Below are 24,798 nucleotides of genomic sequence, written 5' to 3'. Positions count from 1 at the left end.
GGAGGGATAAATTAGGAATTTGGGAGTAACATATACACACTACTATATATATAATAGATAATCAACAAGCACCTACTATGTAGCACAGGGAACTCTACTCAATATTTTGTAACAGCCTATATGGGAAAAGAATCTGAAAAAGAATATATAGATATATATAGTGTTAACATAACTTTTGTATGCACTGAGAAAAATGACTCACTTTACTGCAATATTCACTTTATTGCAGTGGTCTGGAACCGAACCCGTCATATCTTCAAGGCATGGCAGTATTTCAAAAGAGAAGGCAGCAGAAAACATTACAGAAGAGATAGCTACTAAAACCATAAGAAGGATTAAGAAAACATATAATCTCACTCCAACTTGCTCTCTTCCTATTCACCAAAATGGATCCAAGCACTGAAAGTTTCAACTCGAAGACTTCAAGAGTCTCCATACCACCATCCCTTTTATTTTACATTTAATAAGATTTTAAAATTAAAAGTCAAACACATATTAGGATGTAAGGTTATTTTTAAATGTATGAATCTTGATCAATATAGCCAGTTCAAGAAATGATTTAATGTCAAATGGGACTATTTTATCTTATTGGGAACAGGGTTTTGTGGTTTGATTTTGTTGCTTTGTTTTGGCTGGGAAATCTGTCTGAAGATTATCTACTTTTTCCTAACAGAGTTTTATTTCTTAGTAGGTTTCTCATACCAATGTTACCACTGATTCTGTATTACTTTAAAGAATGGATTTTCTAAGTAAAATTTATCCAGAATTTGCTATAACCTCTTGCTAATGCTTTTTATTAACTGCAAAAGTTACAACTGATAAAACTGACATGACTTTACTGAAATGATATATTTTTCCAACTTCCCTACAATGAACATGGTACCCTTTATGTAAAGCTAAGAAAATGCTTATCTAATATCTCTATATTGCTAGCTTAACAGTGCCACCTATTATTAGTCACATTGAGTTTTAGAATGAGTTTATTAAATACTGTTCTTTGGCAACAATTTTGACTTGTCATAAAAAGTTAAGTTTCTTCATGCTGCATAATGAAAATGATGTAAGAGGTCACAGAACTATAAGCTTCTCTCTGCTGACATCCCCCAATCCGTGCAGCACAGTGTAATCACTCCTGCGTTTCTAGAATAATGTTTTCTAAAGTCTCTTTTTGTTGCACTTCAAAAAGTGCTGCTTAATGACAGAAGACGGCACTAAAAAGCCATTTTTCCTCTATGCATTCTGTAGTATTAAAGCCAGTATTTTTACCACCATAAGTTACAATTTTTACTTTATCCACTTTAATAAGCTCTGTCATCTCTCTGAATTCAGCCTCACTCAATACAGAAGTCCACACGTTATCACAGAATGTGTACATATGTGCAGAGCCTCTGGAACGTTGACTCTGTCCCTGAATGTCGGCGCCAGAGCTCAATTTTTAGCCTTATCACACTGAAGTGGGACTTGAAGGGTGAGTTGGGGATGAGCTGTTAAGACGGTAGGAACTTATCTGCACCCTCCTGAAGACTGTTTCCTAAAGTGCATTTCTGTATAACTGATATGCTACCACTTAAGAGAAAGAAATTCTTGAAGTCCTGTGGGACAGAGCAACACAGCCATGACTCAACGGGAGGTACCTGCTTTCCCCAATGGCCCCTTCAGCAGCCCCAGAGAGTACAGAGCTGGGTCAGTTACCCAGAAGTACTCACAAAACCTGGCAGTGAAACCACACCAGGAAGCAAGGAGACCTCCACCATTGTCTTTAAAACAAGGATTCAGAGACCAAATCTCACAGTCCCCAAGCATTAGAATGATAAAGCCTATGCAGTTCTTTTAGCAAATGAAGTAGAGAACATACACAGCTTTCTTTTCTGTAGTGGCTAGAAAGACCACTTTACACTTAAAAAAAAAAAAAAAAGTTTTTCAGATTTTTAAATGTTTAAAATAATATGGATTAGGGGAACTCCCCAACCTCTTTATAGAACAGCAGTGTTCGTCAAACACCAAGTTACATAAGTTTGGTGGGCCACGCAAGAGCTAAGAAGCTGATACTTCTATGTAAATCTGTAGGTAATCGATGGGAGAAGAAACTTGGAATACTCTAAAAGCTGATGATTGGAACAAAAAAGATATCAAACTTATTCAGAATCTAAGAACATCATGCTTCTTGAAGTAATTTAGAATTTTAAAACTGAAAAGGGCTTAAAAGAGCATCTAATAAAACCTCTTTATTTCACAGACGAGGAAACTAGTTTATGGTTGGCCCAAAGTCTTATGGTTTCTTTTTCTGCTTTATCATTCAGCAAAGTTTACATTCAAGCAGAGCAAAGACCTTGTTAGAGATTTTCGTTTGATAAGCTGGCATCTTGAAACCAAGAGTGAAGAATCTGATTTTAACACAGATGACAACTAAAGGCCAACAGATTTCAAAAATGGAAACTACAATGCCAAAGTACAGGGTGAGAAGTAAGATCAGAGCTGGGCTGTTTTAAAGTGATCATAAGTGAACTGGCAGGAAATCCGCATTTCGGTGACAAATAAAATCATCCTTAGAATGCATGGAACGTTGGGCCAGAGAGAAACCTTAGAGCTCATCTAGTTTAAGCCCCTCTGCACAGATAAGGAAACTGAGGGTCAGAGAGTGAAAGTTACTCACTTATCCACATTCACACAGCTCTTTCAGAGCAGAGTCAGGCCTAGCATTCATGGGGCCCATGACCGTTCCGTCAAGTCAAGCTGCCTTGCAGAACCCATATTAAGGTGCCGATTCTGAGACTTGAAATAAAGAGGTCAGATCTTAAGGATGTGAAAGCAAGAAGCAGAGGATGTCTTTGGTTTTTTATACACTCTTTCCAGATCTTTAAACGTATGAAAGCCAGGTCAGTGAGTCACAGGTTAATAACAGGAGTGGACTTTGTGATAGGGAAGGGAAGGCAATACAGAACTGGGAAGAGAAAATAAAGAATCTCAGCTTCCCATTCCTCACTCAAGATAGTGACAAAGCTCCAGATGGAGGCCGTGTACTCAGTATGAATTTGAAACAGTAAAACTGTGAGTGCAGTAAGTGCCTTATTTCTATTTATTTGAAATAAAAAATCTATCCAAAAGCAAGGCCCCATTTCTACCATTATCTGGGCTCCTACCCATGGCTACGCAAAGGTCTCCAGGGGTTTTTCAACATCAAAAAATTTTTACGGATGCCGCCTCTGTCCATCTCTCCATACTGGTTGTTGTTGGGATGGCTCCTGCCCAAACCCCCAGGATTCCTAGAAATCAAGGGACTCCACTACATCGGTGCCCTTAGAGCCTGGGAATCATTGCTAAGCTCCCTGGGGTCAACAATGCCTGGGATACACCAGCTACCATCCTCTGGAGTTCCACCCCTTCCACATCCTCTCTTTATTTAAAATATTGATATTTGTTCATCATGAATTTTTTGCATTAATTTTTACTTTTTAAAATATTGCAATAAAATATAATTACCTTGATTACTGAGTTTTTTTTAGAGTCCTCTCAAATTTTATGCCTGAGTCAGTTGCCTCACTTGCCTCACCCTAGTCCCAGCCTTGTCCTTCCCTTAAGGCATGTGAGAGTGGGTCACAGGTCACCAGCTTTCATGGGAGCCATGGACCATGACCCTCTGTCTCCTCCCCAGGCCAGGAGGAGACTCTCTCTCCACGACATTCCATCTCCCCGACCTTCTACTCGCCTACCCTCTCCAGAAAAGCAAAAGCCAGCAGCTGAAGGAGGGCCAGGGAGCCATTTCAAGCACCTCATCTTCAGACCCATCTACAACCTTCCTCAAGGCAAGGAAGTCAAAGTTAGGCTTAGAATGGAGATAGGGAAGGATGACTGGGAGGAAAATGATAAAGAGCCACAAACACAAAATAAACATCTCATCACGAATGGTCTCCAGGAGTCGCAGCAAGGAAAGAGATGTGCACAACTATGTGTGAAAAGAAAGATGTCTTCGGGAGAAAAAATCAACTTTGAGTAAATGCTCTCTCCAGTGGTGACAATAACATTTTTTGTTTTAATAAAGGAAAACCAAGAGTGATGGTGAGTGAAGGAAGATGGTGAAAGAAACCCAGACTATCGAAAACTTATCAGCATATTTCCAAGCTCTGGGGTCAAAACAAAACTTTAAATTACAGATTGTCTATTAAAATGTAGGAAATGGGGGCTTCCCTGGTGGCGCAGTGGTTGAGAGTCCGCCTGCTGATGCAGGGGACACGGGTTCGCGCCCCGGTCCGGGAAGATCCCACATGCTGAGCAGCTGAGCCCATGAGCCATGGCTGCTGAGCCTGTGTGTCCGGAGCCTGTGCTCCGCAACGGGAGAGACCACAACAGGGAGAGGCCCACGTACCGCAAAAAAAAAAAAAAAAGAAATAAAATGTAGGAAATGCAATAAGAGGAGATACGATCTGGGAGGAAATCGATGTTGAGTATAGAGCCAAAAGGAGTCGATGATCAGGTTAATGAAGAGTCAGGAGAGAGAAGGTGGAGAAAATGTAAGAAAAATGAAGTGAGAAGAAAATAAAGTGAAAAAAATGTCTCCAGTAGTCAAATTGGCTCAGAAAGAAGAGAAACAAACTCTGCCCAAGGAGGCATGAGATGGCTAAAAAATTCAGTCTGATCAATCTTTCTCTCCATGAACAGACCACAGGAGATATTAGCCAGAATGGAAGCTTTGGAAGGGAACTGGGGACAGAAACTGGTCACATTGCTGGATTTGAGGAGACACAGTGGGTGTGAATGTTCTGTTTAAGCCTTCTAAAGAGACATGCTAAGGGGGAGAAAGATATGCGTGGAGAGGTGCGGTTAAGTGAGGATTCTCAAGAAGAGACTAACATAGACATGCTCGAATCCAGAAAGAAGTAAGTCCTAAGAAGGTGCAGAGGAGGAGGGGAAAAGGCAAAGAGAGGAAGAGAGAGAAAATAGGAATGAAGAGAGGTAAGCATGAAAGAAACAGAAAAAGCGCTCGGTGGTTTTAAACAACACTCTTGAAAACCTGTTAGAAGAGCAGAATTTACTCTCTGAGAACTTATCAATATATAAAGTATCCTACATCGCAATACTGTCAGCTCTGAAAAGCAGAAACCCACATCCTGAGCTTCTTTGCTCCGTTCTGTCGGTCAAGGGCAGCTCTCCAGCTGCTGGGCTGGAAGGGGACATATTCCCCAGAAGCCCAAGCGTTGCTATTATCTGCTATCTTAGTAAAAGCATGTTCCCACTTTGCTTTTGGAATGGTATTCTTTGTCACACAGGCAGTTTTAAAAGCTCTTGCAAGCAGGTAAAACAAGTTTCTGTTAGGTATCTAATATAATCCAACACATGGAAATCATAAGAGAGCTTGACAGTTCCTTTTTGTTTCTAAATCAGAAATAGTCATCTGTGGTAAGTCAGTAAAATAATACCAATATAATTCCGTATTATGCCTTCAGTTCTTTTTCTACAGGGTCTATTTTTTAAGCCAGAATACGAAATCAAAAGTTATAAATTGTTCTATGTAGTTTATTTTTCCATCGCATCTAACATCTGACAGTAAAGAGACAGATTTTTGTAAGATGTTGGACTTGTTTCCAAAAATGCATCGTAGGCATTTTTACAACATGTCTACTAAGAAAGTGTGACTTCACATGATCCTTAGTGGTTTTGTTTCTTGACCTTTATTCCTATATTTTGCACAACAGTTTAATAATACTTTGACGAATCAATTGAGACAGGGGATGGGTAAATATAACTCGTTATTAGGTCATTTCCCAGGCTAACAGATTGAATTTCTCCATGTATATACACATACATAAACACCTTCAATAATCTAAAAAACGTTATGAATAGATGAGAAATACCATAAACATATTCTCTACGTTGTTGTCATTTCAGTATTATCTTATGGTGGGAACTCAGAGCTTGCGACACTCAACATAAATGATGCCAGCAATTTATTTATTTTTATTAAGACTTTACTTTTTAGAGCAGTTTAAGGTTCACAGCAAAACTGAATGGAAGGTACAGAGATTTCCCATATACCCCTGCTCCCTCACATATACAGCCTCCCCATTTATCAGCATCCCCCACCAGAGTGGTACCTTTGTTACCACTGATGAACCTACATTCACATATCGTTATAACCCAGAGTCCATAGTTTACGTTACAGTTCACTCTTGGTGTTGTACATTCTATGGGTTTGGACAAATGTGTAACAACGTGTATCTATCGTTATGGTATTTTACACAAAGTATTTTCACTGACCTAAAGTTCCTCTGTGCTCTGGCTATTCATCTCTCCCTCCCCGCAGCCTCAGACAACCACTCAGCTTTTTACTGTCTCCATAGTTTGGGGGTAAGAATGTCATATAGTTAGAATCATTCATTATGTAACCTTTTCAGATTGGCTTCTTTCACTTCAGATATATGCACTTAAGCTTCCTCCATGTCTTTTCGTGGCTTAACAGCCCACTTCTTTTTAGCAATGAATGATATTCCATTGTCCGAATGTGCCACCGTTTATTTATTCGCCTACTGAAGATAATATCGTGGTTGCTTCCAAGTTTTGGTCATTATACATAAAGCTTCTATAAACATTCATGTGCAGGTTTTGGAGGGGAAAATAAGTTTTCAAGTCCTTTGGGTAAATACCAAGGAGCATGATTCCTGGATCAAACGGTAAGAGTATTTTAGTTTTGTAAGAAACTGCCAACTGTCTTCCAAAGTGGCTGCACCATTTTGCATTCCCACCAGCAATGAATGAGAGTTCTTACTGCTCCACAACCGCATCAGCATTTGGTGTCGTCAGTGTTCCAGATTTTGGTCATTCTGATAGGTGCGTGGGCAATTTATTTAATAAGGAAAAATGATAATCCTCAAAAGATGGTTTTGTTGAATAAGCAATTCTTTAAAAAAAATTAACAGTTAAACCCCTGCTACATAATTTGCTTCCAAATACTGCAACAGATAAATTATAATAAACTTCACAGATAAATATCAAGATGTAAGAAGAGTGTGAGTGATAGGCACTGAGCATCTAAACCTGTCAGCAATTCATGAGACCTTCAGTTTGCTTATCTCCATACCAGTAATACAATATGACTGTTCAGTCTCAGTGGAAATATCATTGGATTTGGAGCCAGGTAACCCAGATTCTAATACCATCTCACTTTGCCTCTCTCCCTTTCCTCCTGAATGAAATGAAAGACTTGGACTGATCAGGCCTAAGGGGGTCGAGTAGGTAAGTTAAATGAGTGAAGCAAGGGCTTCCCTGGTGGCGCAGTGGTTGAGAGTCTGCCTGCCGATGCAGGGGACACGGGTTCGTACCCCGGTCCGCGAAGATCCCACATGCTGCGGAGCAACTAGGCCCGTGAGCCTTGGCCGCTGGGCCTGCACGTCCAGAGCCTGTGCTCCGCAACGGGAGAGGCCACAACAGTGAGAGGCCCGCGTACCGCAAAAAAAAAAAAAAAGAAGTGAGTGAAGCAAGCAAGATGGGGACTGCGAGAAGCTAGGAAGCTCCTGCCACAAAGAAAGAGGGAACTGTGCAATCGACTGATGCCACGTGGAGTGGGTATCTCATTTTGCCGAATCTGCAGATTTTCCATGAGAAGCCAGAAATCTAGATTGAATACGGTATTTCCTAATTTTTATCTATTGGAAACACATTTTAAAATTTCAAAAATACTCTAAGCATGGGACTTCTACTTCTCACCAAGATGGAGGAGCAGGGATCAAACTTACCTTCCCACTTGAAATAAACAAAAATAGACTAAATATATGAAACAATGGACACTGGACATCAGTCAATGAGGGACACTGACCTCTGAGAAATGGAAAATGAGGTAAGCCCTACAACTGCCCCAGCTTGAGAGTGTCACAGCAATGCAGTGAATAAAGAATAGTCTTTCCAACAAACAGTATGTGCTGGGATAATTCAGTATTCATATGAAAAAAAAATGAACTTCCATCTATGGAACCATAGATACAGAACATAGATCATGTTCAAAAATTGACTTAACATAGACGTAGACCCTAATGTAAAACCTAAATTATAAAACTTCTACAAGTAAACATCGGAGAAAACCTTTGTAATTATTTTGATTTTTGGATGAATCTCAAAATAATTATGCTGAGTGAAAGAAGCCAGACATAAAAGGAGTACATACAGTATGATTCCATTCAGAAATTCGTAGTTCAGAAAACTCATACTAATCTATAGTGACAGAAAGTAGATCAGTGATTGCCTGCAGGGGCTAAGGACAGGAAGGAGGGATTACAAAGGGCAATGAGAAAACTTTCCGTGGTGAAGAATATGTTAATTATCTTGATTGTAAAGATGGTTTCACAGGTATATACCTGTGAAATATCAAATTGTATACTTTAAATACGTGCAGTTTATTGTGTCACAATTATACCTCGAAAAAATGTTTACACACACACACACACACACACACACACACACACACATACAGATACCAAGCGGCCAAACAAAACCCAATTGTTGGCAAAATCTGGCATGCTAGCTGCCAGTTTTCAATTTCTATGTTCAATGGCATCTGGAGTCACTTCTAGTGAACTGTCATTGTTTGAAATTTACCCAAGGCTAAAGCTAAAATTCAGTTTCCACAGACAGTGGATGTAACTACATAAAGGCATTCTAGAAAATATTTGCAGTTGAAAAGTTGAATATAATGAATGCGTGTATTAGCATGTATTAATTATTGAATATATTGTGGCATAATTCATAAAATAGATTGTTCATTTTCAACAGATTTTGTTTCACTGTCATTTGGTTGAGCCTATAATTTTCTCAGTGCTCAAGCGGGTAAGAAGTGCAAACCTCTTGTGCTACATTCCAGGACAATTAAATCACAATGTCGCACGGAATGCTATAGAAGACATTCTAAGACCATCTCCCTTTTCCCACAATTCTGACATTTAGCAGTGCTTTAGGATTTGTGTATTATATGAGCAATATTCACATAATCAATGGGTTTGGGGCTTTGTTCACTCTATAGCCACAGAAGCACTGTTTTCAGAGTGTCTGCATGTATCTATACCCACATAGACATGCACCTATACAAACAGAGTCACATCACACCACATAAACAGGTGTACAAACAAACCCATATGCACCCATCATCATGATACAATGTCTAATCCCAGCATGAATGTGTAATATATATCATATGAAGAGAACATAGGTGCCTATTTTTCCTGTATAAATATATTCTTGGATATATGGGTATATATCATTGCTCGTAAACAATTTTTCAGGGTTAAACTGAAACTGCTCAAAGGACTTGGAAACAGAGGTGAATGGTTGTCCAGTAAGCAAGTAGTCATAACGCTGCCCACCAGTATCAGTTTTCATTTGCCATCAGATAAGCCTAAAAGTGCTGGAGTTGATACAAGCCAGTCCCACAGGTAAGAAGAGTAGCAACGTATTTTGTGGTGGACTGCTACATGAAAAGGGGCCTGAGGAATGTCATTTGCTCTGCATCAAAACAATACAACAAAAGGATCTACTGTCCTTGGGTCACCCCCATTTCGGTCAGCTTAATGTGGGTGGAGCCCCACAAAACCCCATCTGGAATGTTGGCCATTTGTTCAGAGGCACCATTTGCAAACTACTTGCTTTCTTGTTCTTCTTTAAACTGCAGTTTAGAAAAAATGCTGGAGGCATTAAGAATGTTTAGACACAGGACAATTTTCATAGCTCAAATTTCAGGTAGAATAAATGTCTTCTGTCCCTTGTTCGTGGACGTCCAGACAAGTCCTTGATAGGAAAGGTAGACAACACTTCTTTACAGCTGTCCACCACCTCCCTCCTTCTGCTCCCGTTCATTAATACTGATTAACACACACTCTAATTTCATTTCTGAACAATTCATTCACTATCTGACCATTGAAAGATTATAATCACCATCTTTAAAACAGATGATTAGGAAAAACGACCATTTTCTTGCTTAAGGCACACTGAAGAAAACTGGTCTAAGGCGCTAAGGGCAAGTTTAAAGATCTTTCTAATTGAGCATTCTTCCACAAATGCACTGCAGGTGGATTTTCTCCTCTCGATTCTTAAGGGGAAGATACATTTTAAAAATACATATATGATTTAAAATACATATAGTATTGAATAAAAACCCATAAGAAATAACTAAAACATGAAAACACAGCAGTCACTCCTGAGTACTAAACGTAAATTGATAAGACTGTTAGTCCCAGAAAGGCCCTAAAGTAGAGTATCTTTCTAAAAGAGCAAAGAAATCTAAGTTGCATAAACACTTCTGTTGCTAAGATGGCAGTGAGAATTTAATTCTCTGATAAAGAAAATACCTCTTGCCTCCTGAGATAATAAAACAGCCAATATTGATGCACCATGTATTATGTGCTAGGTGCTACTCTAAACATCTTATGTACATTGACTCATTCAGTTCTCAGAACAATGCTATGACATAGGCACTATTATTTGCCCCATTTTCTAGATGAGGAATCTGAGGTAGACAGCAGTTGAGAAACTTGCCCATCACACAGCTTATTAGCGGCAGAGACAAGATTTGACCTTGCTAGTCTGGTTCCAAAATTAAAGTCCTTAAACACCATACTATCTTGCCCTTTGAGGCTACAGAGCAGTACCTTACCCACCAAGACCAATGTCCCCCACTAACTGACTACATGCAAGGTCAAGCTGTTTGCATGTGGTCAGTTGGTTCACTTCCAGCCAGCTCTGTGCTCTGCTGTGCGGCTAAGAAACCCCACCATTCCAGCTCTGTCCATTTAGCTTTTTGCAAATAATCTTTAAAAATGAAAACTGTTTGTTACTATTGTTCACTTACATTTAAAAGTAAGCACGCTATGGGCTTCCCTGGTGGCTCAGTGGTTGAGAGTCCGCCTGCCGATGCAGGGGGGCTGTAAGAGCACACTGTGATTGGAAGCTATTGTTTGAAAAACACATCTTTTTAAAGGAGGACTCCTGGGAATGAGAAGTGCAGCTCCAGAGGCAAGAGGAGAGCACTGGAAGGAGAACAATGAGTAAAAGTTAAAATATTATTTTCTATAGCAAATGTGTAATAAAATGCTCTGAACACTCTTTTCTGGGGTCCCATCCCCACTTTTTCTTAGCTTTGGAGTTGACCTCCTTCTCCAACGCCCCATCCCTCTTCTCTGCCACCTCTCCTCTATCGCAAGCCGTCTATCCTGTCTTACGACCACCTCCTTTGCAAACACCTCTCTCATTAGACTTTCGGGTTGTTTCGGGGTTGTTGCGGCCATTCACCCTCTCCTTTGTGTGATCCCTAAATCATGTCTTTCACGCCTGGGTGGGAAGGTGGAGAACAGCAGGTTAAGCCAGGGTCCACAAACAACAGAATCTAGCCTTTTCCAACTCCTAGCGTGGAACGGGCCTAGGGTACAGCAGGTACAGATGTGAAATACTCCTGGTTAAAAGAGCACTTGTTGGAGCACTGACTGGCCAACCTCAGAAGCACTTGCCGTCCAAGGTGGTAACCAAAGGACTCTCTGGAAAGAAGTCACCTCCCATCTGATCTTCAGTATCTGGACCATCACTTGTCTAAGCTGCCCTGGGAAGTGTCAGCAGCTCATGACAGCAGTTGGAAGAAGCTAGGGTCTGATAGGACTTCCAGCTTATGCCATGAGGCGGGGAAGCTGGAGGGGGGTGGTCGGCCAACCCCTTCCTAGCCATAAGCGTGACCCGTCTCTATTACCTCCAGGGAGAAATCACAAAGGTTATTTTGCTTCCTGAGTGAACAAAAATTCTTCTGGAAAAGTAGGCTTAGAAATGGAAAGTCCTAAATCAGAAATCCTCTTACAGGGCTATGGATGTTTCTTTGTATCCAGGCAACTGCTGATTGATTGCACAATATTCAGCTCTTAGTCGGTGCTGCCTTTTAGGCCTTAGCCTGCCTGACCCAACAGCTGCTTAACCTGGCTCCAAAAATTTATAACTTTATTTTGAACAAATCTCAAACCATTTCATTTGACTTTTCCCAACTCGACTGTACAACTCAAAATTTGTTTTAAATTTTACGGTCCTTTTTCTCCCCCTGCTCTCTGTCTCTCTCTCCCCCCCCTTTCTCTCCTACCCCTTCTTACAGCTGTAGCTTTGGAATCTGAGTTGGTTTTCCTTAGGCAGCAGCAGATTTTGCGATGCAAAAGAATGGAAGTTTGCAGAAGGGAAGGGGGTAAAGCAGGGAGAAGGGGAAGGTCGGTTTACTAACTCTTTGGATCCCTCCAGAACAAGCTAAAACCTAATACTATATAAATACTGAAGTACACAGTAGAGTCAAAGTATTCCATAAACATTTACTGTGAATGGAAGCATTAGGGAAGGCTTAGGCCCTGCCTGAATTCCCATGAAATTTGTAAATATTTCTTTCATTTGTTCTCCATTTACAATTAGTTGCGGTCAAGCTGATCAAAGCCAAAAGAGGCCTGTTGCATGTGAACCCGCATCCCTCACAATGACATCCACGAAGCAGAATGAAATATGGAATATCGGGTTTCCACGGATGTATGAACTTGTAAAAAATCTGAAAGAATAGGAGGTTTTTCACACTGAGTAATGTGAAACATTTGGTGCAGATTGTAGGCCTCTGAAGAGGGAAAGGGAGAGCCCAAATCTATCAGGCTATAAAACAGAAGCGGGCCCAGGCCAACATTAGGGTCTTCCCCGGTAGGCAGGCATCCAGTGATTTAGCTGTCACAGGCTCTCCACCCTCTGGACCCCCCTCTGGAGGTCCTGGCAAAGAAGCCCCTTGGGCAGGGGGAGAGAGGAGGCACCCAGGGCTCGGCCTGGGGTGACAGCTTTTCAGCGGCCCACGCTCCACTCCATCCCACTCCCTTGCATTCTGTTGCTGGACTGTTGAATTACTGCTCTCCCACCCCGGCCAAATATACACACCCCTCTATACTGATGCATTCACACATTTCCAATCAGAGAGGGGTTAAAGTACTTGATACGTACTTAGACAGGATCTTCTACACACAGTCGAAGTCAATAAAGAGACCCAAGTGAATCCAGAAGTATATACTAGCACAAAGCCTCAAAAAGCCACATATACTGTTCCCCTGGCTCACTTGAGTGTCCCCTCTTTCTTTTCTCTCTTTCCTCATGCAGACCTTCTCCTCCCATAAAGCCCGCATCACTGTCAGCTGGGGCTGCGCTCTCCTTTTGTAACAATTCAGAGTGTTTTAGTTGTTTTTTAGTTCCTATTTTCAGCCCATAATGGAGTCGGAGGTGGGGACATGAAGGGGCAGGGCTTTAGCAGTTTACATTCTTTTACCCCCAGAAGTGCCTAAGGCCATGAGGCAATGTCTGCTTCCTTACTGGAAAACTGAGCAGCCACTATGCCAGCTTAATAATTAAGACCTCATGATAATGCATGAATACTCACAAGGAAATAAGCAAAGGCTATTGCCAGGGACTTCAAACCAGCAAAGGCAGGCAGCCTGGTATCACATGCAGCTCTTTGAGAAACACAAACAAACCTCCCTCCTTCCACTCCTCACCCTCACCCTCCCCTCACCCAAGGGCCCTGTAATTCCACCATCTCTTCTCGCCAGACTGGTGAGGGGGGCATATTTTGTTTAAGGTACATCCCAGCTGCAAAGCACCAGGAGCAAGAGAAAGGCTGAAATCCACTATATTTTACTAAGGTGGGGAAAGGTTTGTAAGGATTAAAGATTGGGAGTACGCAGGCGTAAACAAATGCTAAGGAGAACTGAGTCATTGTGAGAATCCAGCCTCCCCCATGGAATCACGCATACACCCCTCCTGCTCTCCACCAGTAGCCTGTACAAACAAAGGATGATGCAGGAGAAAGATCAGGAATACAGTGTCACCTTTGAACTGAAAGCCACTCTGTGATACCAAGCTGTTCCTTCAAGGAAAGTTCTCCAAAGCTCTGGGTTGAAGGTGACCTGGGCTTCTACAGCCAAACGGAAAGCTCCTCCCCTGGACTAGGGAGAACAACAATACAGCAGTGTGGGAGGGTGAAACCTTAATGTTCATGGAATCAAAATAGAGAGAAAACCTTAACTTGACCTTGCATGGAGGCCTTCAGCTTAGAAGAACTGAATCAGCCCAAACGTTTCAGAATTTGTAAGGCAGGACAGAAGGAGAACAATTTTAAACAGTGTCACAAATAGTCTCCAAAGACCTTGTGAAAACAAGTAGCTGTACCAAAAACCATATTTTGACAATCTGATCACAGATGATTTGAAACATGATGGGTTAGGTTTGCTTACAAATGAATATGAGTTGACAGTTTCGAAAAGGAGATCTGCAAATGGAGATTTGGCCAAAATTGGCTTCATGTACTTAGCTCACTCACAATGCACATCCTTCGCCAGGATGTGGTGACTACAGACGCACCGGGCAACGCCATCCAGCCCCACACAGGGGAGAGAAGTTGATGTGGTATTTTTCTTTAATTAACACCCACCATCGGTTTCAAGAAACAAAATACCACCACACCCCAGAAGCCACTTATATACATCATGGATTAGAGCCCATTCCTTCCTCGTTAGAGGTAACTGTGTTGGTAATTTATAGTGTTTACTGCCTATGTATTGATAGCTTTCCTGAAACACTATATAGTTTAATGTCTATATTTGAAGTTTACAATCATGGAGTTAAACCAATATATTATTCTTTTATGACTTGTTTTTTTTTTTTTTTTTCGGTACGCGGGCCTCTCACTGTTGTGGCCTCACCCGATGCGGAGCACAGGCTCCAGATGCGCACGCTCAGCGGCCATGGTTCACGGGCCCAGCCGCTCTGCGGCATGTGGGATCTTCCCGGACCGGGGCACGAACCCGTGTCCCCTGCATCAGCAGGCGGACTCTCAACCACTGCGCCACCAGGGAAGCCCTGACTTGCTCTTTTTAATTCAATACTGTATTTGTGAGATTGATCACTGTTGGTGCACGTAAATTTTTTCATATTCACTGCTGTATAGTGTTCCACTGTATGTGTCTTTCTTTTGATAAATCCATTGGGGTTTTCCAGAAAAACAGAACCAAAATATATCCTATCGGCTCTGTTATAAATAGATTATTACTGTTATACACACACACACACGCACACGTGGAAATTGGCTCATACTATTGTGGAGGCTGAACAGTTCCATGACCTGCCCTCTGCAAGCCAGAGATGCAGGGAAGCTGGAAGTATAATTCCAGCCCAAGTTTGAAGGCCTGAGAACCAGGGGAGCTGATGGTGTAAGCCCCAGTCCAAAGGCAGAAGACAGATGCCCCAGCTCAAACAGGCAAGCAGGGAGCAAAAGTGGTGAATTCGTCCTTCCTCTGCCTTTTGTTCTATTTAGGCCTTCAATAGATTGGATAATGCCCATCCACACTGGGGAGTATAATCTACTGAGTCCACCAATGAAAATGGTAAACTCATCCAGAAACACTCTCACAGAAACACCTAGAAAAAATGTTCAATCTGGGCACCCCATGGTACAGTCAAGTTGACACATTAAGATTAACCATCACCCATCACAATAAACCAGTAGGTTATTTTTATATTAATCTATATTTTATTTATGTGTTTAACGTATATAAACATATATGTTATACTACCTCTGCCCATAAAAAACACCATTATGAAAATTTCTGTATATGCCTCCTGGTGCACATATGCAGGATTTTCTCTAAGGTATATACCTGGTCATGTAATTCATAGATCACAGGGCATGCTCATGGCTCAACACTGCCAAACACATTTCCAAAATGGATATACCCATTTCTACTCCTAACAGCAGTGATGAGAATTCCTATACCTCCATATCCTAGTTAACACTTGGTATTGTTCAACAGCTGATTATGAAATGGTAGCTCATTGCAATTTCAATTTGCATTTCCCTGACTGTAATAAAATTGACCATTTATCCATCAGTCATGTGAAACTGATTTTGTAAAATTACTATTTATTTCATCTGTCCATTTTCCAATTAGGTTATTTCTCTTTCTTATTCATTAGTTGGAGTTCATATATTCTGAATAATGTATTCACACAATTTGTAATATCTCAAAGAAGGACTTTTTAATTTTATTATAAACTATTATAATCAGTATTTCCCTTTAGAGTTATTCTTTTGTGTCTTATTTAAGTAATCCTCTACCCTAATGTCACAATGACATTCTCCTACATTAATTTCAAATAGTCTTGCCTTTTAGGGTCTATTTAGTGTACCTGAAATTAATTTTTGAGTATCATGTTAGGTAGGAATCAAATTTCATGTATCTTCCAAATGTATAATCAATTATCTCAGCATCGTGTATTAAAAATACATCCTTTTTCTTCCACTCTCCCAAATAATTATAACAGATATCCTTATATTCATGGGTCCATTTCTGGTCTCTCTATCCTATTCAAGTGGTCCATTTTCTATCCCTCTGCCAATAACCATCTATTGGGTAGAGCAAGTCAGAGAAAAAGAAATGTAGGACCTTCACAGGAGCAATAGGAAGACTGACAGCTGATCTAAAAGAAACACCAGAAGCAAGGAGACAGGAGGAAATAATGTGCCCAGATCTGCTTATTTGTCCGTTTCGGAAAAATTATAGCATTTCTTGAGCCTGTGGCTTGAAGTCTTTGGTCTGTTTTGGAAAATTCTCAGCCACTACCCTTCACCAACTACTGCTTCTGTCACTTTCTCTCGTCAACTCTTCTTGGACATTTTCACTCTGTCACATATATATACCTTATGTTCTTCTAAAATTGTACATCTGCTTCCATTTCATCCTTCAATATGGGTATTTTTTTCTGATCTACCACTTTCTTTCTCTTGTTTGATGTGTCTAATCTGAAGTTAAATCCACCCATTGAGTCCTTAACTTTAGTACTTCACTTTTCCATTTATAATATCCATTTGATATTTTTTAAGTTTCTCATTCTTGCCAACAGTCTCTATGTTTTCTTTTAACTATTTTAATGTACTAATCATAGTTATTTTAAAGTCTATATTTGATAACTTAAATATCTGGACCTCCCTTTAGGGTCTGTCCTTATTATAATTTTTTATCTTATTTTTCAGTCAAGTCTTGTCTTTTTATATATCCAATTATTTTTGATAGCATGGAGGACATTTTTTAGGAAAAACTGTCGAGGTAATACGCTGCTCTGGATATTATTATCCTCCAGAGAGGATTTAATTTGCAGTTAATTTTACATACAGTTAAGGTCGAATCAGGATTAAGCTGATTTGAGCTTCAGTCCTATTTGGACTTGTCTAGCTCTGGTTCACTTTTACTCCTAGAGTGTAGCTTTGTAGGGTCCTAACAAAAAGCTTGGGATGTTGGGGCTTCCCTGGTGGCGCAGTGGTTGAGAGTCCGCCTGCCGATGCAGGGGACACGGGTTCGTGCCCCTGCCCGGGAAGATCCCACATGCCGCGGAGCGGCTGGGCCCGTGAGCCATGGCCGCTGAGCCTGCGCGTCCGGAGCCTGTGCTCCGCAACGGGAGAGGCCACAACAGTGAGAGGCCCGTGTACCGCAAAAAAGGGAAAAAAAAAAAAAAAAAAAAAAGCTTGGGATGTTTAACAAGGCAGCCTCTTCTTGATGGGCCCTGAACTCTACTTTTCATTCCTCCAGCTCTGTAAAACTGCTAACAGCTCTGGTCAGCTTCTGGATCTCTCAGCTATTGCTTTTGTTTTCAGAATCTGTGGTTGCCTCAAAATGAAAAGCAACCCCCAAATGCTGAATTCACTTTTCCTGAGGCTTCCCTCTTACTCCAGATCTTGAATCTGAAAATTATCACTGCCTACATAGCTCTCTGCACCTTCAAACATTTATTTTTGTATTTTGTCCAGCTTTTCTCTGAGGATTGGTTTAAAATATTCTAGTCAGCCATTACTGGAAATGAAACTCTGGTATTTAAGATTTTTTTGATGCTCTTGTAAATGCTATCCTTTTACAACTAATTTTCAATTGTAGTTGGTGTGTAGAAATGATTGGTTTTACTAAATTAATTTTTTTATATCCAGCAACATCACCAAGTTCTGAGTAATTCCAATTATTTATAGATTCGTTGGGGTTTTCTAATAAACCCTAGTTATCCATATTATCTGTGAACTGTAGCTTTGTCTCTTCCCTTCTAGTGTTTACATATATTTAATTTCTCTTACCTTACATGTTGGTTGGGAACTCTAAAATAATGTTGAATAAAAATGGTGATAGAGGGCACCCTTGTCTTGTTCACAATCTTAAAGATAATGCTTATATGTTTTCCATCAAGTCTGATAATTTGTTGTGGTAATTTGTAGATGCCCTTTCTCAGAATAAATAAGGTTTCCTATAATCCTAGACAGCTAAGACTGGATGTGTACAAACAAAGTTGGTTCAGGGTGTTTAAGCAAACTCAAGAAACACCCACTTCGTCAATGTCAATTTGCAGAATTCCAGGACAATTATCTTACTCCCAATACGGAGAGAGCAGGAACCTCTTATTTACCCTTTGGTAGCGTCCTCACTCTCCAGGTATATCATTAAGATCCATTTTTGCCTCTCAGGCCCCAAAGCAACATTAGCACATAAAAGTTTCTTTTCCTCATACCCTTTTTTACAGTCTCCTCACATTTTACATCACCAAGTTCTTCCTAGTATCTATTCTCCATTCTAATCTCCTTCTGGTAAAAGAGCTCGGCTAATCACCATCTTTCAAACAAAAGCACTATTTTATATTTAAAAAATGTTGTTTTCCCCTTAGTCTTTTATTCAACGTACTAAATAACATCAACCTTTTTTACTTTACTTCAGGCCTTAGTATCTCTGAAAGTATCCAAAGTTCATCATAGTTGCACTTCAGTGCTAGCATCCTAACTTGGACAATATTATACAAGGTCCTAACCACATCAAGTACCGGGGAAGTTTACATCACGGTTTCTTGCTCCCTGCATTTCACATGTTCTGATTTTTCTCTGCCTTTTAAATCACGCCCCTCCCTCCATTGCCGAATCATCACTCACTTGCAATTCACTCTAACCTTTGGATACTTTTCTGATGTGGGAGGATGGAGGCCCTCTGAGACGTAGCAGGACTCTTATACTTGTCCACACTTTCTTCCCTCTTGTCACAGTCACTGAACGTTTTAGTCCTGATGGGTTTCAGGATGTTAGCTTGCAGTCTTCCGCAATTCCCGATCATGGGCAGATGGAATCAGTATATCTTATACCTTTCTACATCACTGACAAACACGTTAAGTAGCACCACACCAGAGGCCAATTCTTTCAGAACTCCAATCAGTAAAGCAACATTCCTATTTTCATATGGGGCACCCACCATCTAGCTGTATGTTACGGAACTTTTTTTAAATGTCAATACTTGGGCCCTACTCCAAAAGAATCTGATTTAATTGGTCTGGGGTGGGGCTGCCCAAGTGATTCGAATGTGTAGGCAAGACTGAGATCACTGACCAGTACCTGATACCCTGTACTATATCTAGCATGTTTTAGCACAGTGGTTCTCAAACTTCATTGTGCATACAAACCACCCTGGGGGTCTTTTGAAAATGCAGACCCTACTTCAGTAAATCTGGGGTGGGACCTGAAATTCTGCCTTTCCAAGAAGCTTCCCGTCGATGCCAACAACATGAACCACATTTTGAAAAGCAAAAAAGCAGAGACCCTCACTCAAATTGAGCACATAGTTCACTGCTGAACAGCCTACTCTTTCAAGTCTAACTCTGACACTTGATTCAAAGTAATTTCTCGAATACCCTCAGCCTTTGCCTAGGTCTTGTGGTTATTCCCAGAGTTCACTCTTTGTCTGTTTGCTGATCCATATCATACATGACATCACTTTCCGGGTTTGCAAAATCAGTGAGCATATGAAGCTGGGTTTCCCAACCTGTATCTTGGCATCGTCTACTGCTGGCTACTGATCTCTCTCCCTCCTTAGAGAAAGATTTTGGCCAAGAAGCCTTCTTCTCTGAGGTTTGCTGGGTGCTCTGGAGGGAAAGGATTCCAACCAGCATTAGTGCCCTTGCCCACACAACACACACCTTACACACACCTGAGTCTCAGCATTTCACACGCGAACCACTGTATTGTCAGACCCCTGCCTCCCTAGGACCTTGAGGTTTCAGGAAAATGAAAACTAGCTGCTCTCCTCTTCAAAAGAAGCCTGGGACCACAGGTATGAAGGGACACTAAGCAAGACCCTCTTCCCAAGCCCTGCCTATTTTTTAATTCTATCATAAACCGTCCTCACATATATATTCCTTGCTTCCTCCAGCCCACTGTTGGAGGCATTCTACTCACCAATGCTAAGCATCATTTGGTTTTAGGGATGTGTAGCTGGATGCTTGTATCCAGTCTACTCAAGATTATCTTGGCATTGCTTTCAATAGGATTATGAGATCCTCACTGGGGAAACCAAGAGGCTTTGAAGAAGGCAGCAATCCCAGCTCAGTCACTTACCAGCTGTGTGATACTGACAAGTTATTTGATTGCTCAGAACTTCATTTTCTTCATCTTACAATGATGCAAAATCTACCCCATAGGATTGTTGTAAAGATTATATGAGATGCACGTGAAGTGTTCATACAGCATCTGGTACTGACCACTGGTTCAGTCACGGGTAGTAACCTACATCAGAAGTTCATGTGAGTCCTATCTGGGATATTTCAAGGCCTGTTTGACGTTTCACAAATTCTGTTAGAGGCCTAGGAGAGATGTATAACTTCTGTTTCCAGACTGTGTCTCATATTTATTAAGCTCTGAACCACACTGTACACACTCCTGCTGGATATTCCTACCCCATCCCACCATCCTTCCCCCCCGGCCCAGGAAAGTAAGAGAGAAATTTTTATCAGAAAATAAAACACCTTTGTCTTTTGATTTATTCTAACCCAAGGCAGGCATTAAATGTGGGCATAAATACTCCAGCAGACTCCACTCTCCTTTACGGTTTCATTTTTCTTTCTAAGCCTGCATAGTTGGCTGCTGCAAGGAACTGAAGACAGAATAAAAGCTGTGCCTTTCCTGAGGGGCAGAAAAAAGAAACGGGACTTTCCTCCTTTCGCAGGGAAAATGATGAGCCACTGAGTGCAGCGGAAAGGCAGATTGGCCTCACAAAAGACAGCAATTCTATGCTTCCAGTCAATTTAGGAGGACTCTGGATAAGTCTGCAGGGGGTAGTGAAATCCATGGCCAAGCCTGGGCCTGATTTGGTTGGATGTTGTTGGTCAATCGAGCACATCAGTCACCAGGACAAAAGCTCCAACCCGCTCCATCCCAACCCCTGACAGAGATCTAAATGTGTAAGACCTGTCTGGGTAATATCAAGACTCTCCAGAGCATAACTAGCCCCCTTTTTGCTTCCCTAGCTCACCACATTTGGTTTTGCTCAGGCTCATACAGAGTAGGAGAGGGAAGGCGGAACTACTTTCAAGTTTTTTTTATGGCAAAATAATCCCCCCTAAAATTTTTTTTGTAAACATGATCTTTAATGAGATCCATAAAAATGCTCCATTTAACAGAAATGAACCCATGGCTGGAACTTCCCCTACCTTCCTTTGTGGCGTACTCGGCCATGCAGACTTTTTAAGTTGGAAATTGCTGTCAGAATTTAATTGCTGATCAAGGGAAAGGTCAACTGAGCTGAGACAGTACTGAAAACTATCAACGTACATTTACACTATGTCTCAGCTTCCTTTTCTCAACCAAAATTCAGAATTCCTAGTTTGACAAGAATGCATTTTGACTTATGAAAATACTTAAAAGATTTTAAAATAAAATCATATTTAGTTACCTATTTAATGGGCTGACCCTCCCTCCCCCCCAAAAAAAATTACATGAAATTGTCATTGGATCATCCTAGGAAACATGTGACACCCTGAATACGCTTCCTCAGGAAACTGGTCCTCCCATGTGACTTCAGATAGCAGTTATTCTGCAAATACACTGCTACACTTGGGTTGGACAGGATCCCAAGTCTTGCTGGTCTCTCAAGATCACGGTGAGGCTGTGCAGCTCCAGAGGAGATGGGAAGAAAGCCGTAACTGTGTGAATTCAGCTGCCTGTGGAAGGCAGCCTCTCCCCTCCAGTCTGCTTATTTGACACATAAGACACATACACACCTGAAGACCAATAACAAAACTATACAGATTCTGTTTGGTCTGGATTTTCAACCCTGTACTCTCAACCTCTAGGCCATTCTTGGGCACAGAGAAGGTACTCAATAACCTCACAACTGCCAAGTGAATGAATAAATGACATATTACTGTTTCCTGACAAAACATTACTCCAAGCACAATAACCACCATTTTTTTCCAGAGTTATGAGAGGTGTGTAGCACTGTGAGTCCAAAAGAGTACAATGTAAGTATTCACGCCTAAAGTATGAGGAGGGATGGGAAAAGGAACAAGGATTCCAGAGGTAAGGAGAGATAATCACATAGGAAGCCTATGAAAAGTAAGAGACTTAACAGAAGAGAGTCAGAGCTTGGTGAGCTCCCAAACCAGTGAAGTTAAGTGAGGGCACAAGGGAGAACCTTGGTGGTATTACATGGGGTCCTGTACAGAAAGCAGAACACAGCAGATACCCTAAGCCAGTGAGCCCGTGACTTACTAGAAGGTCCTACCATGACTTCACCAAATATCTTTGAACCCTCTGGCCCTATATCATTAAAGAAGTCAAAGACCCATGGTGGAGAGAGGGGGACACCAAGGTCATCTCAAAAACTCAGCGTGCACTTTTTTTTTTTCTATTAAAAAAGAGAGACGGAGACTGAGAGAAAGAGCAGAAAATTCTCCAATTTTTGAGTTTTCAAGTTATGTAGATTTCAGATCAACTGTATCTACAATTTATATGCTGAGTTCATATTAGCTTATGTCTTTGAACACACATCTATCTAGAGGGGGATAGTTAATGGCATCCTGGATGAGAAGAGGAAGCCAGAAGAGATTTCAAAATCTAATACTGATGTTTGCCAAAGACAACAATCCATAGCCAGACAGACAAATGCTGCCAAGGGCTGCACTGGGTGCTGGGACCACGAGGCCTGCCATCAACATGCCTGTGCATCCTTATACAGGCTGTAAATGCAGCACTCCAGTGGGGATATCCTTCTTAACGGGAGAGGCAAACCATAGACTTTGCTTCAGCTTGTCCAGAGAATTCTGCCAGAGCAGACTGGGCACCAAGCCAGGTCCACTCAACTACTGAGCATTTGACAGATTAGGAGATAGAGTTAATAGAGTTCTGGGGGTAGTTAAAAGATGTGTTTTGGACTAGCTCCTGGCTGGTAAGAGGAAAAGGAGAAGTCCCAAAGTCCTAGAGCCTTAGGAGAAGAAAGATCCATGTATACTATCAGTGTAAATAAACAGAATTTCAGTAAATCCCTCCTCGGGGGGAAAAAATATCATCCATTGGCAGATAAGTGGATTTTAAATTCCTACAGGACAAGGAAGCTGAGCACCTTCTTTGCACACAACAAGTAATGCAAAAATGGCTGAAGGAGGAAGTTAGGTTGAAGAGAATTGCAATAGCCCTATAGGAATCTGTTGATTGTAGTAAGACTAAAATGCAAAACGTTCCCTGGAAATTTGCTGCCCCTGCCCCCCTTCCATACATATCAGTCAATAATGGAAATATCTGATGTCATATTAGTACACTTCAACCCCCTCTTACAATTCTCCATTTCTGAGACTGGAAAGAAATGGCCACCAAATCACGCAAGCATACATGTCCACCAGTGGCAAATTCTGTAGAACCAATAGGGAAAGTATGACCTCTTTGTGACTCCAAAGCGGATCCCACCTTTGGGTGGCCCCTCACCTGCCCCTCAGTTATCCACCTCAAAATCTAGAGAGCTCTACCATCCATGCCTTGGGAGCCATGCAGAATCGGGTCAATACACACTTGATGCTCATACCTTAATGAGCCAATCTGTGCTTCCTGAGAGAGGGTGGAACACATGGCAGCTTTGATATCAGGAAGGTAGTTGAACAGAATGGGGCCACGTGGGACCAGAACCCTGACATCACTTAACTCCAGGGGCATCAACTGCATTGGGGGTGTTTACATAGATGACATAAATGGTACCCCTTGGAGTTATGCCACACAGCACTGCAGGGGACCAGAACTGAAGGCCAGATCTACCGGAGTGGTGCTAGAAGATCCCAGAATGAAATTTCTAAGGCTTCTGAGCCCCCAAATTTAAAATCATATTTTTAAGTTGGAAAAAGAAGTCTAGTGCATGACTTCACAGTGGTCTTTAAGTTTATGAAGTAACTCAACCAAACAAACCCTCATTCTTTATTGCCATGGAAGGCCACACAATAGAGATTAGGAATAGATAAGAATAGATTATTGCCTTGGGAAGCTAACCAATTAAGAGAACATTAAAATAGACGGATAGATAGCTTCTAATATTTTTTCTGCAGACAAAAAGTATAACCTCTGAAATCAAAAATACCTGGCTCCATCATTTTCTAGCTATGTGACCTATTGATTCTCTGTTTCCTCATCTGAAAAACAGGAATACAAATTGTACAGAAAACATAAACAAGATTTATACTTTGTTACATGGATTCTACAGGTAATCCCTCTTGGACCCACACTGGTGTTGATTAGCTGATAGAATTCTCTTCATATGCCACAAACAGGTCTGCTTTTACTTCAAGGGGGCCTGCACGTCCTCACTTTCCCTTGATTCATACTCCCTTGGCTACTACCCTTATTCCTCTTGGTCTGGTCCCCATCTTACGCCCACCTACTCTCCAGCCTCTGTTCTAACCTTCCAGGCCCCACAGGATCATATTTGACCGCATATTGTTAGAAATTCA

The 24,798-nt window shown here is 41.2% G+C and overlaps 1 pseudogene; it reads right to left on the bottom strand.

The window, feature by feature from the left end:
- Positions 1 to 1,192: 1,192 nt before the first annotated feature.
- Positions 1,193 to 24,798, bottom strand: part of LOC112392508 (transcription initiation factor IIA subunit 2 pseudogene) — a 125,509-nt pseudogene continuing 101,903 nt past the window's right edge.

Source organism: Neophocaena asiaeorientalis, unplaced genomic scaffold (genome assembly GCF_003031525.2).
Source record: "Neophocaena asiaeorientalis asiaeorientalis breed wild unplaced genomic scaffold, Neophocaena_asiaeorientalis_V1.1 scaffold256, whole genome shotgun sequence".
Lineage (NCBI taxonomy): Eukaryota > Metazoa > Chordata > Mammalia > Artiodactyla > Phocoenidae > Neophocaena > Neophocaena asiaeorientalis.
The sequence above is the reverse complement of the archived record's forward strand: the minus strand, read 5'-3'. Positions and strand labels throughout refer to the sequence as shown.